This window comes from Canis lupus, chromosome 34 (assembly GCF_011100685.1).
Source record: "Canis lupus familiaris isolate Mischka breed German Shepherd chromosome 34, alternate assembly UU_Cfam_GSD_1.0, whole genome shotgun sequence".
In the NCBI taxonomy this organism is placed as follows: Eukaryota; Metazoa; Chordata; class Mammalia; order Carnivora; family Canidae; genus Canis; species Canis lupus.
Window position 1 is genome coordinate 35,834,465 of NC_049255.1, and position 12,475 is coordinate 35,846,939.

General features: G+C 44.4%; 1 protein-coding gene across 7 annotated transcripts in view; it reads right to left on the reverse strand.

The window, feature by feature from the left end:
- TNIK (TRAF2 and NCK interacting kinase) overlaps positions 1–12,475 on the reverse strand; it is a 376,466-nt gene that overhangs the window by 153,647 nt on the left and 210,344 nt on the right. The window lies entirely within an intron of this gene.

Genomic DNA, 12,475 nt, shown 5'->3' on the forward strand with positions numbered 1-12,475 from the left:
CCTGGGATCGAGTCCCCATCAGGTTCCTACAGGGAGCCTGCTTCTCCCTCTGCCTGTGTCTCTGCCTCTCTCTGTGTCTCTGATGAATAAATAAATAAAATATTTAGAAAAAAAAATCTGAAATGCTTTAAGGATCAATTTCTATGTAGTATTTACTTCGAAAAACATCTCCATCACTTTGATTTTGGATTTATTTTCATAGTGGTAAGTTAACCAAAAAAGGCAATGTTGAATAATTTGTTTCTATCTTCTCTCCAAGGTGGTAGATAAGGGCTTCTGTGGGAGGAAGGAAGCTCCGCGTGGAGGCGACACCAGTATCTCCTCTGTCAGAAAATAGTAGGTGAAGCAACTTTAGTTTCCTGGACAGTGAAAATATCTTGTATTGTAACAGTTTCAACTGGACAGGATTCTGCTCTAACTTGAGAATGTAAATTTATCTTTGTCTTAAACGTGAACCTAAAACAAAACAGGTAGTAATCAATTCAAATTTGTGATTAAAGAGGCAGCGTTGAGCATAAGCAGCTGCTTGGCTAAAGCAAGCATCTTTGGTCTTCAGAACCACAATAGAGGGTCAACCACACAGAATCCGAAGAAAATAGTGTCTAGTGAGAGGGCAACCTCCGAACAGAAGCTTTCTCTACACTTGCTCCTTGAAAAACGTAAAATCTACATCCAATTCTCAGACAGTAGCAAAGATGGTCAATACACATTCCTTCTAAATGCATTTTATGAGTGGCTTCTAAAATACATTTCGAGGACGCCTGGGTGGCTCAGTGGTTGTGCGTCTGCCTTTGGCTCAGGTCAGGATCCCCAGGTCCTGGGAACAAATCCCACACTGGGCTCCCTGCAGGGAGCCTGCTTCTCCCTCTGCCTGTATCTCTGCCTCTCTCTGTGTGTCTCTCATGAATAAATAAATAAAATCTTAAAAAAAATACATTTCAGCAATGACTGTGACCAGGAAGTATTATACTGTCTCCAAGATCAGCTGGATTCAAATGCCGGCTCCGTGACCTTAGTCAAGTCCCCTAACATTCTAACCTTCATCTGAAAAACAGAGATAGTGGTACCTGACTCCTGGTATCTCAGTGAGGATTAAATGTCATAACATATATAGAATGTTTGACAGTGATGAGCTGTCAGCAGGTGCAGTCTATGATTATTTATGACCCTGTTTTGTGATTAATGTTAAATGTTGTCTTTCCTTCTAGGCTATGTGTTTCATGAAGGCCAGGGCCACATCTCATTGTTGTATTCCCAGGGCCTGGAATGGTGGGTAGTCACCCCACAGCTGGAGTGGCATGTTTGTGGATGAAAACAGCAGGTGATGGAGGCATGGACGCTTGTAGTTGGGAAGAGGGGATAGGTTTGGCGCTGCCTGTCCCTTTCCTTCTCATCGCTCCCAGCTTTTTACACCCATTTTATTCCGATTCTGGTAGTGCTCCCTTCACCTTTCCATTTCCCATTCTGCTCCTTCCCTTTCCTCCTTAGTCAGGAAAGAGCTAAAAGAAGGAGGCAGCAACTCTTAACCCAATATGGTCATGAGCACAGCCTCTCCTACTTATTTCCTCTTTGAGACCCTAAGGGAAGGGCCTGGAGTGTTAGTGCACAGAGCCCTGGACTGGAATTCTGGAAGCCTGGTTCTGGTCTAGGTTCTGTTCATGACCAGCAGGTTCATCTGGGAAGAGTGATGTAACCCATCGGGGCCCTAGTTTCCCTGTCTGCAAAACATGGGGGGGAAGGACACAGTGGCTGGGGGTGGGGAGTGGGGCAGGGGGCAGGTATCATTGTTACTACCAACTCTTTCTCCAAAGAACACTTGGAATTGCAGTTTTCACCATGACTGAGCGGGAAGCATAGTGCTACTGCAGTTCAGTGTCCAGAGGCCAGGAATCCTACTTTCCTGTAGAAGTCCTTTCACACAAGGGAGAAGTTGCAAGTGTCCTCTGTTGACAAACACTGAATGGTCTCCAGAGTTGTCTGGGTCCCAGTAAGAGTCTGGGCCACTGTAATGATGACCTCAGCAAAGCAATCAACAGCTTCTCTTTGGGAATACCGTCGACTCTTGAACAATGCATGGAGTAGGGGCACTGACCCCTGTGCAGTCAAAAAATCCATGTATAACTCTCGACTCCTCAAAAACGTTTTACTACTAACAGCCTACTGTTCACCCAAAGCCTTTCTGACAACATCAAACCCTCGATCAACATATATCTTGTAAGCTGTATGTGTTATGTACTGTGTGCCCACAATAGAATAAGCTAGAGAAAAGAAAATGTTATTAAGAAAATCATAAGGCAGAGAAAATACATTTACAGTATGTAATGTAAAAAAAATCTTCGTACAAGTGAGCCTATGCAGTTCAGACTCATTTAGGGTTCAAACTGTATAAAGTCTTTAAAGCAAGGGCCATCAATCATACCTTGAACAGTGGCTGCTTCTCTACAAAAGCACTAAAGGAGGGTAGGGAAACGGAAGACAAATGCAGAGCGTCTGGCTGGTGTCCTACAGCTGTTTCACCTTGATGTTCTCCTAATGGCTCCATACAGCCGGATAAAGGCACACCCACCCCTGCATGTGGCCTGCACGGCCGCCTGGGAACCGACCCTCTATCTGCCGGACCACCTTGAGGGCCTCCCCTCCGCTCTTATTCTGTGGTCCCTGAGACTACACTGTTTGTGTTCTTTGAATGCACCATATTGTTTCTTGCCTCTCTGATAATGTGTTTTCTTTGCCTAAGATGCTCCTCTGCTCCTGAATCCCCAGTAAAGTTACTCACTCTTGTTAGATTCAACTCAAGTACCACCTCCCCTGAAATCTCACTGTCAATCCCTCCTCACCTCTGTGCACCAACGAACATGTCCATGTTTCTACCACGACATTGAGCCCAAAGAACCAGTGGTCCCCCTCCATCCCTCTCTGTTTTTCCTTCCCATTCTCCCTTCTTTGTCCTCTGACTTCATTTGCAGCAGAACCCCCACCCCCATCCCCACCAAAACAAAAGAAAACAAATCTCCAATGGAATCTTCCTGGTTCAAGCAAGGGCTTGACCAGCGAAGTCTGGTCTGCTCTAAGGGCCACCTCTTTCTCTTCCCTTGTCAATACACAGTTTGAGAAACATTACACTTGACCTTCAACTCCTTAAGAAACAGGGAATCTTCTTGGAATAAATAATTTGTTACAAGGACATGTCAACACCTCCTTCTTTCCACCAGCAGCCCCTGGAGCCGAGCGGATCTAGCCTTTGGCCCAGGTTGGAGGCCAGGAATAGAAGCAATCCACTTCATATTTCAAACACAAGGCAGGGGGTGGGTGGTTCTCAGTTTGAAAGAAATAAATTAAATATCTGCTACTTTTTTGAATATAGGGTATGTTGTTGTTTTTGTCTTTGCTTTTATTTGAGTGACTGTTATCATGTCACTGAAGGAAAACACCGAGAAAGAAAATAACCTACTTCTCTCCCATTTCCAATTTCACTCCCAAGCTGAAGAGCAGTTCTCGATGGCTCTGACAGATGACTGAATAACACACCTCGGGATGGCAGTTTGGGCTTTAAATGAGATCCTGGAGATGGAACAATTAGCAGCCTCAGCTCAGTCCCAGGCAAAGACATCCCCCGCACTCCGGGATAGGAAGGCTGCTGAACTGTCACCCTTTGATAGAAGAGGGCCACAAAGGAGGCCGCCTGGCACGAGGTGCCTTTTACATCACTGGAGACTGTCAACCCAGATTAGGATCCAGATTAAGGCTGACTTTGAGGAGATAGCCAGGAGTCAGCTGACCTAAAGATCCTAGAAACCCGAGGCACAGTCATTGTTAGGAGTGTTTAAGGAGGCAACTTCATAAAATCACAAATAAATTAATAGGAGGAGCCCCTAAAGTGCCTAATCCAAGACCCTTTTAGAGATGAGGCCAAAATCTCACAATTAATGAGGACCTCAAACGCAGGACACCTCCTCTTCTCTCACGCATCTGCCATCCAGCCCATGAATTAAAACTTATCGTGAACATTTTAAGAAATTCTTAAACAAACCTTCCTTTCATATTTTACATCACAGGGGTGAAACATTGAACTGTTTATCTCTATTTCAGGTAGGATCCAAAAAAAAAAAAATCTTTTTTATTTGAGGGCAAGGCAACATGGGAGGATGTTATTACAGGAGAATTTTAAAGCGAAAAGTTAACACTACTCCTAATTTTAATTTATTTCCACTTCCAAAAGAAACGAAAAATATAAACAGGGAACTCCATCTAAATTTGAATCTAAAATACATATTCAACCAAGGACAAAAAAATTTTTTGATCCTGGTTGGTGGGGGGAGAAACTTTAAAGGGAGACAAAAGGGTTACAGTTTTTTCTCCACAAAAATTCGAAAAAAAAAAAAAATCTTGTTGGACTGCAGTTGCTGAGTCATTTTTTTAATAAAAGAAAGAAGTTTTTTTTTCCTGAAATAGCCAACAATAACAAAAATAACAGACTAAATCTAGACTAGAAAGCATAATTGGTATTCCAGTAGGACCCAAAGCCTATTGTCAATCACGTCCTCAAGCATAACAAGCAGGCCCACAAAAAAGGAGGAAGAATGAGCATCAAATTGGGGAGAGCAAAGGGTGTGGGGTCACTCAGAACTGGTGAGCGTGGTCCAGTCCCATCCTCAGACACACATCCGAACACACTCTGCTCCCCTTCTTCCTTTCTTCTATCTCACACTTGAAGTCAAAAAATATATATGCTGATTCTTGTTCTTTACAAAATAACTGCTGTGAAATCTAAATCACTCAAGGATTATAGTACTCTACCCCTTTACCTCCTCCCTCAGATGAATGCAAAGGAAAAACAATGGTTTTGTCTGAAATAGCCCTGTAAGCCTTGGCTCTGTTATTGCTGTTCTTTTCTAAGGAACAGCAAGATGGCTTTAGAGCGACTAGCCCGAGGCTAGCCTGGAAGAAAGAGTACTTTCATTTCTAGGTCACTGAAATACATTTGTTTCCAGCAGAGCAGAGGAGCAAACTGGGTTTGTGGAAAATGCAGACATTCTACCATTTCCTTCCGTGCTGTTCAAGGACTCACACACAGGTAGAATGTTTTTAGCTCCTCGCGTGTAGGTTAGATTAGATCTCACCTTTATTGAGGAAGACTTCACTTTCCTAATTGCAAGCGCACTTTCCTAATTGGAACAATTGTGTTTCCATGGCATCCTACACGAACCCTAATGGTCATATCCAACGCTGTGATTTTCAAATTGTGCATCGCTAAGAACCATGAAAATTGGGGTGCCTGGCTGGTTCAGTTGGTAGAGCATGTGACTCCTGAGCTTGGGGCTGTGAGTTCAAGCCTCATGTTGGGCACTGAGCTTACTTAAAAACAAAGAAACAAACAAACAAAAAGCCACAAAGGACCATGAAGATAAAATCAAATGGAAAAAAAAAAAAAATCTGAGGGTAGCACATGTGGTTATGGCTGTTGTTTCATGGATCAAATGTCATGATTTTGTCTGTCTATCTATCTATCTATCTATCTATCTATCTATCTATCTATCTATCTATCTATCCATCCATCCGTCCATCTATCATTGATACTGTAGGAGACCACCCAGATTCTCCCTTCAAAACTGAAACATCTGACAGCTCTCAGCCAGTTCAATCTCTGGGAATTGGCTTCAACCACAAAAGCACTGCCAGGCACATGCTTCCACCTGGAGACAGCCAAATCAATGACTGGTTGACACAAGAGTATAACGGTCCGCCCTCTTGTCTTAAAGAGGGACAATTCTGAAGGACCATCTCAGCTCCTGACTTCCTAGGGATGGCTGTGGTCTTTATAAGACTGCATTGCAGTTATACTCTTTCTTCTGCACAATTCCATTTTTCTTCACAGGTGTAGACCCCAAGACCACTCCTCCATAAAATTCCTGGATGTAAATCTCCATCTCAGGGTCTGTTTCCAGGGGAACTCCACCTAAGACAGTCGGTGACAAGAATGGCTCGAGGAAACAGACTCTAAGAGTAGCTGTCAAGGAGATCCCCATCACTGGTGGCAGTGGCTCCTGCATAGCCTCTGGCATATTGTAGCAGTGTCACCTGACAGTGAGCACTGTCAAGATGTTCACTACTGGGGAAATGGAGTAGGATACAGGTGCCTATTGGACACAATTGAGTCCAATATTTCCAATGTTGGAGAGATCCGGAAGAAAGAATAGTTTAAAAAATGGAACCAGATGGCTTTTGCTGAGAGCCACTTATATACTAGAGTTTAAAAAAAAAAACAAGAAAGAAAAGCCAAGAGCAATTAATCATCAACTGAAAGCAACCTGTGAAAATCATCAGAGAGGTGAGGCTAATTCCTGAGGCCTACCTTTAAATAAGATGGGAACATCACTGCTGTGGACTCAGAGGAGCTGGAGAAATCGGAGGTTTCAGGCTCTCAAGTGTATCAACTTGGATGCCTCTGTTCCAAGCTTCAGTCTTATTCCTTCCCAATCAGACCTGAATTGGGGATTCATCCTTTTTCTTCTACCCTGATAATTAATTCCTGAGTCTGGGCTTCAGCTTTTCCTACTCTCAGGCTTCAGAAGATAAGATTTTTTTTTTTTTTTTTTAATGCCACCCAGGATTTTGGTAGAGGGACAAGAGAGGCAGTCAAGCCTGAGAAAGACATGGTAGGCATGCCTCAGACTTCTCAGGAATGAGGATCAGGTCACCTCAACAAGTCAGCCACAGAGACCAGCAAAGATGCTAACCAAGGAGAAGAGACGTAAAATGGATAGTCGAGGAGGGAAACAATGAGCCTAAGCTGCAACCATTAGATAAGATGCAGCTGGGGGCTCTTATAACATTGCCAAGGAAAAGAGACGAGCTAAAATATTAGAGGAGCTGTTTCCAGACTTATTATACAAAACAAGCAAGCCCAAGCATCATGGGAGCATGTTCAAAGGTCCTGTTATGCTATAGTTATCAGAGCATTTCAGTAACTAAAAGTAGGCCGCTATGGCAGGGTAGAGAGAAAGTGTCTAGCAAGTCCACAGGGCCTCACAGGCTACTTTGAGCAGTTCTTCCTTTATCCTAAGACCAATGGGCAGCCTCAGCCTCTACAGGGTCTGAAGCAAGGGTGTAAAGTCACCAAGTTTGTGTTTTGAAAAGATTGTTCCAGGGGCAGGGCAGAGAGCAGAGGCAACAGAAAAGAAGGTGGAAAGAAATAACATTTATAATGGTAATAATTAATTCAGCTGAGGGGATGGCAACTTGGACCAGGATGGAAGTAAGGGAGAGGGTAAAGAGTGGATGGAATCAAGAGATACTCAGCAGGACCCGGGAATGGCTTGGATATATATTTACCCTGCTCCTCCCACGTGCTTGGCACAGCAGGGCCTCAGAGTAAATATTTGCTAACTAGTGAACTGGAACAAGCCGTAAGGGCTGAGGGTTGTATTCAGGTTCTTGGTCAACACCATCCATATGTCCACATCAGTCTCTCCCAGTTCCTTCCATTTCTATCCAGGCCCAAAGTGTACAGGAGCAGATGGGGTGGGCCTGTGAGCAAGAGTTTCAATCACCCCACTCATCAATAAGACAGGAGAAGCTGAATTTAGTGGATGAAGTTTCTTTCAACTCGACAGAGAGGCCAATATACTCCCCCTCTCTACAGATCACAGAGACCAGAAGTTGGTTTTAGCTTCCCCTCTGAGCTATAACGAGGAGGGTGAACTCTGGATTCTCTAGTCACAGTTAAGATTAAAGCATAGTTTAGATACCTACCGGACATCTTCAAGAATGCGGCCTTCCTTTGACACAACATGTCTTGAGGCAAAGAAGTAGACCAAACCACCTTATGGAAAGACTCCAGAGAGCCTTCTGATCAAGGAACAAGAATGGTCACAGGATATATTTGGACCAGCGTCTACTCCTAGGGTTTCCCCAGGTTAAATAAGGACTTATTTTCCCTTGGCCCACATGTGCGGTTCATCAGGAGCTTTAAAAAGTCCTGCTCTCCGTGCCGTAGAGCTGTGATCCAGCCATCAGTGCTTCCAGACTTGTGGCAAAGATGAAGCAAGGTGCTGACACAGGACAGTTCCCAAGCAACAGCTCCCCATCTCCACACCACTCACTGTGAATTCCTCTGCTTGGCACCTCTGCCAGGCAGAAAATGGATTGTTTTCAAGATTGTTCAGGGCTGGGCCAACTGAGAACCAAGGCTTGCTCACAGACACAGGGTGGGCAAGAAAAGACTGTCTCATTTTTCTTTGTTAGAAACTAGGATTCCTGTCTTCAGGGCTGCCAGTTTGGCTCAGTTTATAAATCAAAATGGATGATTAAAGGGGGAAAAAAAATCAAATAGTCACAATTTTTAGCAGACAATAGTTAATGTATGCAGATTCCATGGCAGGGAGCCTAATGCCTGTACCCAGGAAAGACACACACAGCTGAAGTGACAGCAGTGACGAGGCAGACAGGCTGCAGGGTGGTGAGAGCTCAAAAAAGTAGCAGAACCAGTCTCTTGGCCGTGGCTGTGAGCCAAGAACACACTTCCCAGGAACCTCTTCTCTCCACCCAAGGAGAGGAACACAAGACCAAAGATCTCATGGGCTCTCCTCTCATTTATTCCACGGAATTACCAGTCTTCAGTGGCTTTCGGACAGTAATTGCTGGGAAGATAATTCCTCTCGGAAATTCGAGCCTCCTCGATGTAGGGGTACAAAAGATAGAGAAAGAATGTGTGTCTGCAGCCAACTCCTGGGCTTCCCCAGTGTTCCACCTCTCCCCACGTGGGCCAACAGCCCCCCACTATTACCTGAGTCGGGGTGGCCCCTGTAGACATCGATGGTATTTAAAGTCCCTGGTTCCTGGACACCAGTCCAGGATGATGAGTATACTCAACTTCATTGGAAGGAAGAAAATAAGGACCTTGTCTGTGGCTTTTTTCTTCCCCCCAGATAAGCCAGAGGTATTCAACTCAGGTAGGTTTCTTTACTCTAAGACTGTTGGTGGAAAAATGTCCTTCATGAAGTGTTCTTAATTTTTAAAAAGCAAAAGGGAACAACTTTATGTTGATTCTCAGTGGTTATTTTTGTTTTGTTTTTTGTACTCTGAAATCTGAGTGTCCAAGCACAGTCTTTTTTTTTTTTTTTAAGCAATTAATATTAGTTTCAGAGGCCAGTGTCTTAAAATGCATGGGTTGCATGATAGAGGTCAGTAATGCCCCTACCATACACAGACAGGCTGATCTCGATGCAGTCTATGATAGTTCAATGCTACGGTGGACAGCCCTCAAGAGTTTAGACTAGACGGTGTGAATCCTACTGGAACCAACTTGTCCCTCCTCTGAGTTCCCTGACTCCCCAGTGCCTTTGGGCCTTCAGTGCACCAAGTACACGGCTGCTGGACGCTGAAACCACAAGCTCCTCAAAGGCAGGGACTTGGCCTTACATCTGCTTAATCCTCTGCCGTGGCCTAGCACAGCATTGGACAAAGAGTAGGTGTTAAATCACACCTGGAAACATAGTTGCTGGACCTAGTGGACCTTGTAAGCTGCCTCCAATCACAGTGAACGGAGAGACCCTAGTGATCCATCCTGGCTTAACCTGGAGAAGCATGACAGAATGTGGAGAACTATCTACCTACGAGAGGCAGGTAGCTTTTCCCTTAAGATATAAGGGACTGTAAGGCCAGTTCCCAGTATGGTAACGGGAGGAAGAGGCCACCTGGTCTGATAGGAGTATTTTGCTCAAGAAGATTTTGGGTTTGTTTTCCTTTCCCTCTGCTAACCAACACCCTTGGGTCATAGGAGTGAGGCCCGGAGGCGTGAGCAGACACTAGCGCTCTGCACTTCATGACCTCACAATTTACCTGACAGAGGAAAGGGACAGGGAGACAAAGATATGACAAGAGAGAGGTAAGGCCCAGGTGCCACCCTGCTCAAGCACCTCCCTCTCTGCCTTCTTTTTTCCCGACACATCCAACTGCTCTTGGAGGAGGGCACCTCATTTTGTCAGATTTTGAATCAACAGCTCTGTCTTTGTGGGCTACTTCAGGGGGCAAGTGACAGACCCTTCGGCCCACTCCATTCCACTTCCCAGCTGCAGATTAAGAAGATGTATTACATCCTCTCCCGGGGCCTGCATCGGTTTGTCATTACAGCCTCACACCAGCCTGGGCTTTTTGGAGATTTACCACCACGTGGTCAGGAGCGAGTGGGTTGGCTTTGCACCACGAAGCACCATAGGCAGCAAGGCAGAGATAAATAATAATAATGATGATAGAAAAGACAGTGCTGCATTTCATTTTCACCTAATTTATGGCTTCAATAGGAAGCCGGTCTGCCCACAGTGCCGTCTGGGTTACTTCATAATAGCGTGTCTGTGGCAGCAGCAGCAAGAGCAGGTCTGGAAGCTTGGAGTTCTGGGGGAAGAAAAGGATGGCACAGGAGTGGTAAGGAAAAAACAAAAGGCAAGGACCACTGTGTCCCCAGCTATCGTGCTCGGGCAGCAGGGACGCAAATAGGGACCCACTTGACTCTTTATCAGGGCTGTTGATGAATAAACTCTCTCCCACAGTGTCCTCAAACCTCCAGAAGTTTTAATTAAAACAAAAGAAATGTCAGCAGGAGAAGCACTGGAATATAATTAGGGCCCACCAAATCTAAAGTAATGCGGGGAAAAAGGACTAGTAATGAAAGGGAAGCTTTCATGTTCTTACTGAATCCCTGCTCTGTGGCTGACACAAAAATCAATTTCAATAGGCTTTAGTTGTATCTGAGCAGGAACGCAGGCGACAGATGAAATTTAGTGAGCAATTTACTGGAGTCATAATGATTCCCATGGAGAAAAAAAAAAAAAAGACTACAATGAGTGCTTCCAACCAAATGTCTCCTGTGTAAGGATCCTGTAAGAATGTGTATGTGCACAGATAGATGGTGTGGGTGTGGGTATGAGGATGGGTAGGGTATGGGTGTGGGTATAGGTATAGGTATTGGTGTGGATATGGGGATAAAGATGGGTATAGGTAGAGATACAGGTAATAGAATGGGTATGATGGGTATGATGGATATGGGTACGGATGTGGGTATAGGTATAGGCATAGATGAGCGGGTGAATTTTAAAGTCATATATGTTTTATCCTAAAAAAAATGCAGTTAAACTCTCTACCTCACCCTATTTAAGGGACAGTTTTCACTCAGCCCCCAAAAGGCATTTGGGGATGTCTGGGGCCTTTTTTTGGATTGTCATGACTGGTACTACTGATACCTTGTGGGTAGAAGCCAAAGATGCTTCTAGACCTTATACAATGTGCAGGACATTCCCTTCCCCCAACAAAGAATGATTGGGCGCAAAATATCAATGGAGTCAAGACTGAGAAACCCTGCTTTAAAAGAATTCGACATTTAATAGGTACTCCGTGAATGCTGAATTCTACTAAAAGTCATGTTCTCCACAAGGGCACAAATATCAAAAGATAAGGCTTTGCCCTCAGGGATCTCCCACAGTGGGTGAGAGGAGGGCGAGGGAGGTGGCATTGTTCTTTCTCTGCTTAGCATTTACAGATGAGGGGCATATTTCTCAGATTCCAACATGCATGGTCTTCTGGAACACAGGTAATACCCAATAGCCATGACCCGTAAGACCACTTTCCACCTGGCTTTGATATGAGTAAGAGACTCATTCCAAGATCTTTGCTGTCTCCCAATTAGGGGGCATTTTCTGAATTAAAGCAAACAAACAAAAACCTAATAAAGAAAAGTACTGGGGCCAGATACAATTTGGTTTATGATACTTGCACACAGAGGTATAATTTTGCTAATTACATTAATTTTTGAAAGAACAGCCTATTTTCATTTCTCAACAACTCTTTACAGCGCATGTGTCCTTTCCCTCTTTTTCAAATGTTTGGTTATAGTTTTTAATTACTGGCAGCTCGATTCAGGAATACATTGTTCTGTTTGATTAAAACATAAATCAAAGGGCACCTGGGTAGCTCAGTCGGTTAAGCGTCTGCCTTCAGCTCCGGTCCAGATCCCAGGGTCTTGGGATCAAATTCCCGAATGAATGAGACTTTCTTGCTCAGTGGGGAGTCTGCTCCTCTCTCTCCCTCTGCCCTTGCCCCAGCTCCTGCTTGCTGTGCTCCAGCACAGGTACACTCTCACTCTCTTTCCCTCAAATAAATTAATAAAATCTTAAAAAAAAAAATAAGGTATAAATTGTGATGAAACTTTAAGCTTAAAATATAAGGGTTATCCAACACAAGCTCCTCAAATGAAGGGATATAGGGATCGTGCTGTTGCTGTTGATCGGTTTCCAGGAAATAAGGGAAGCATCATTTGGTATTTGTAGAAAGAATAAGATGAGCAACGCTCTGCTTTATCAGGGACAACCATTCCCCACTTTAGGCTCTTGAGGATTCAAGAAGGCAAGTCTCCTGAAGGCAGCCAAGGTACAGCATCCAAACAGGGCTCCCCCACACAGGGCCCAGGGAGTGACTAGGCCCG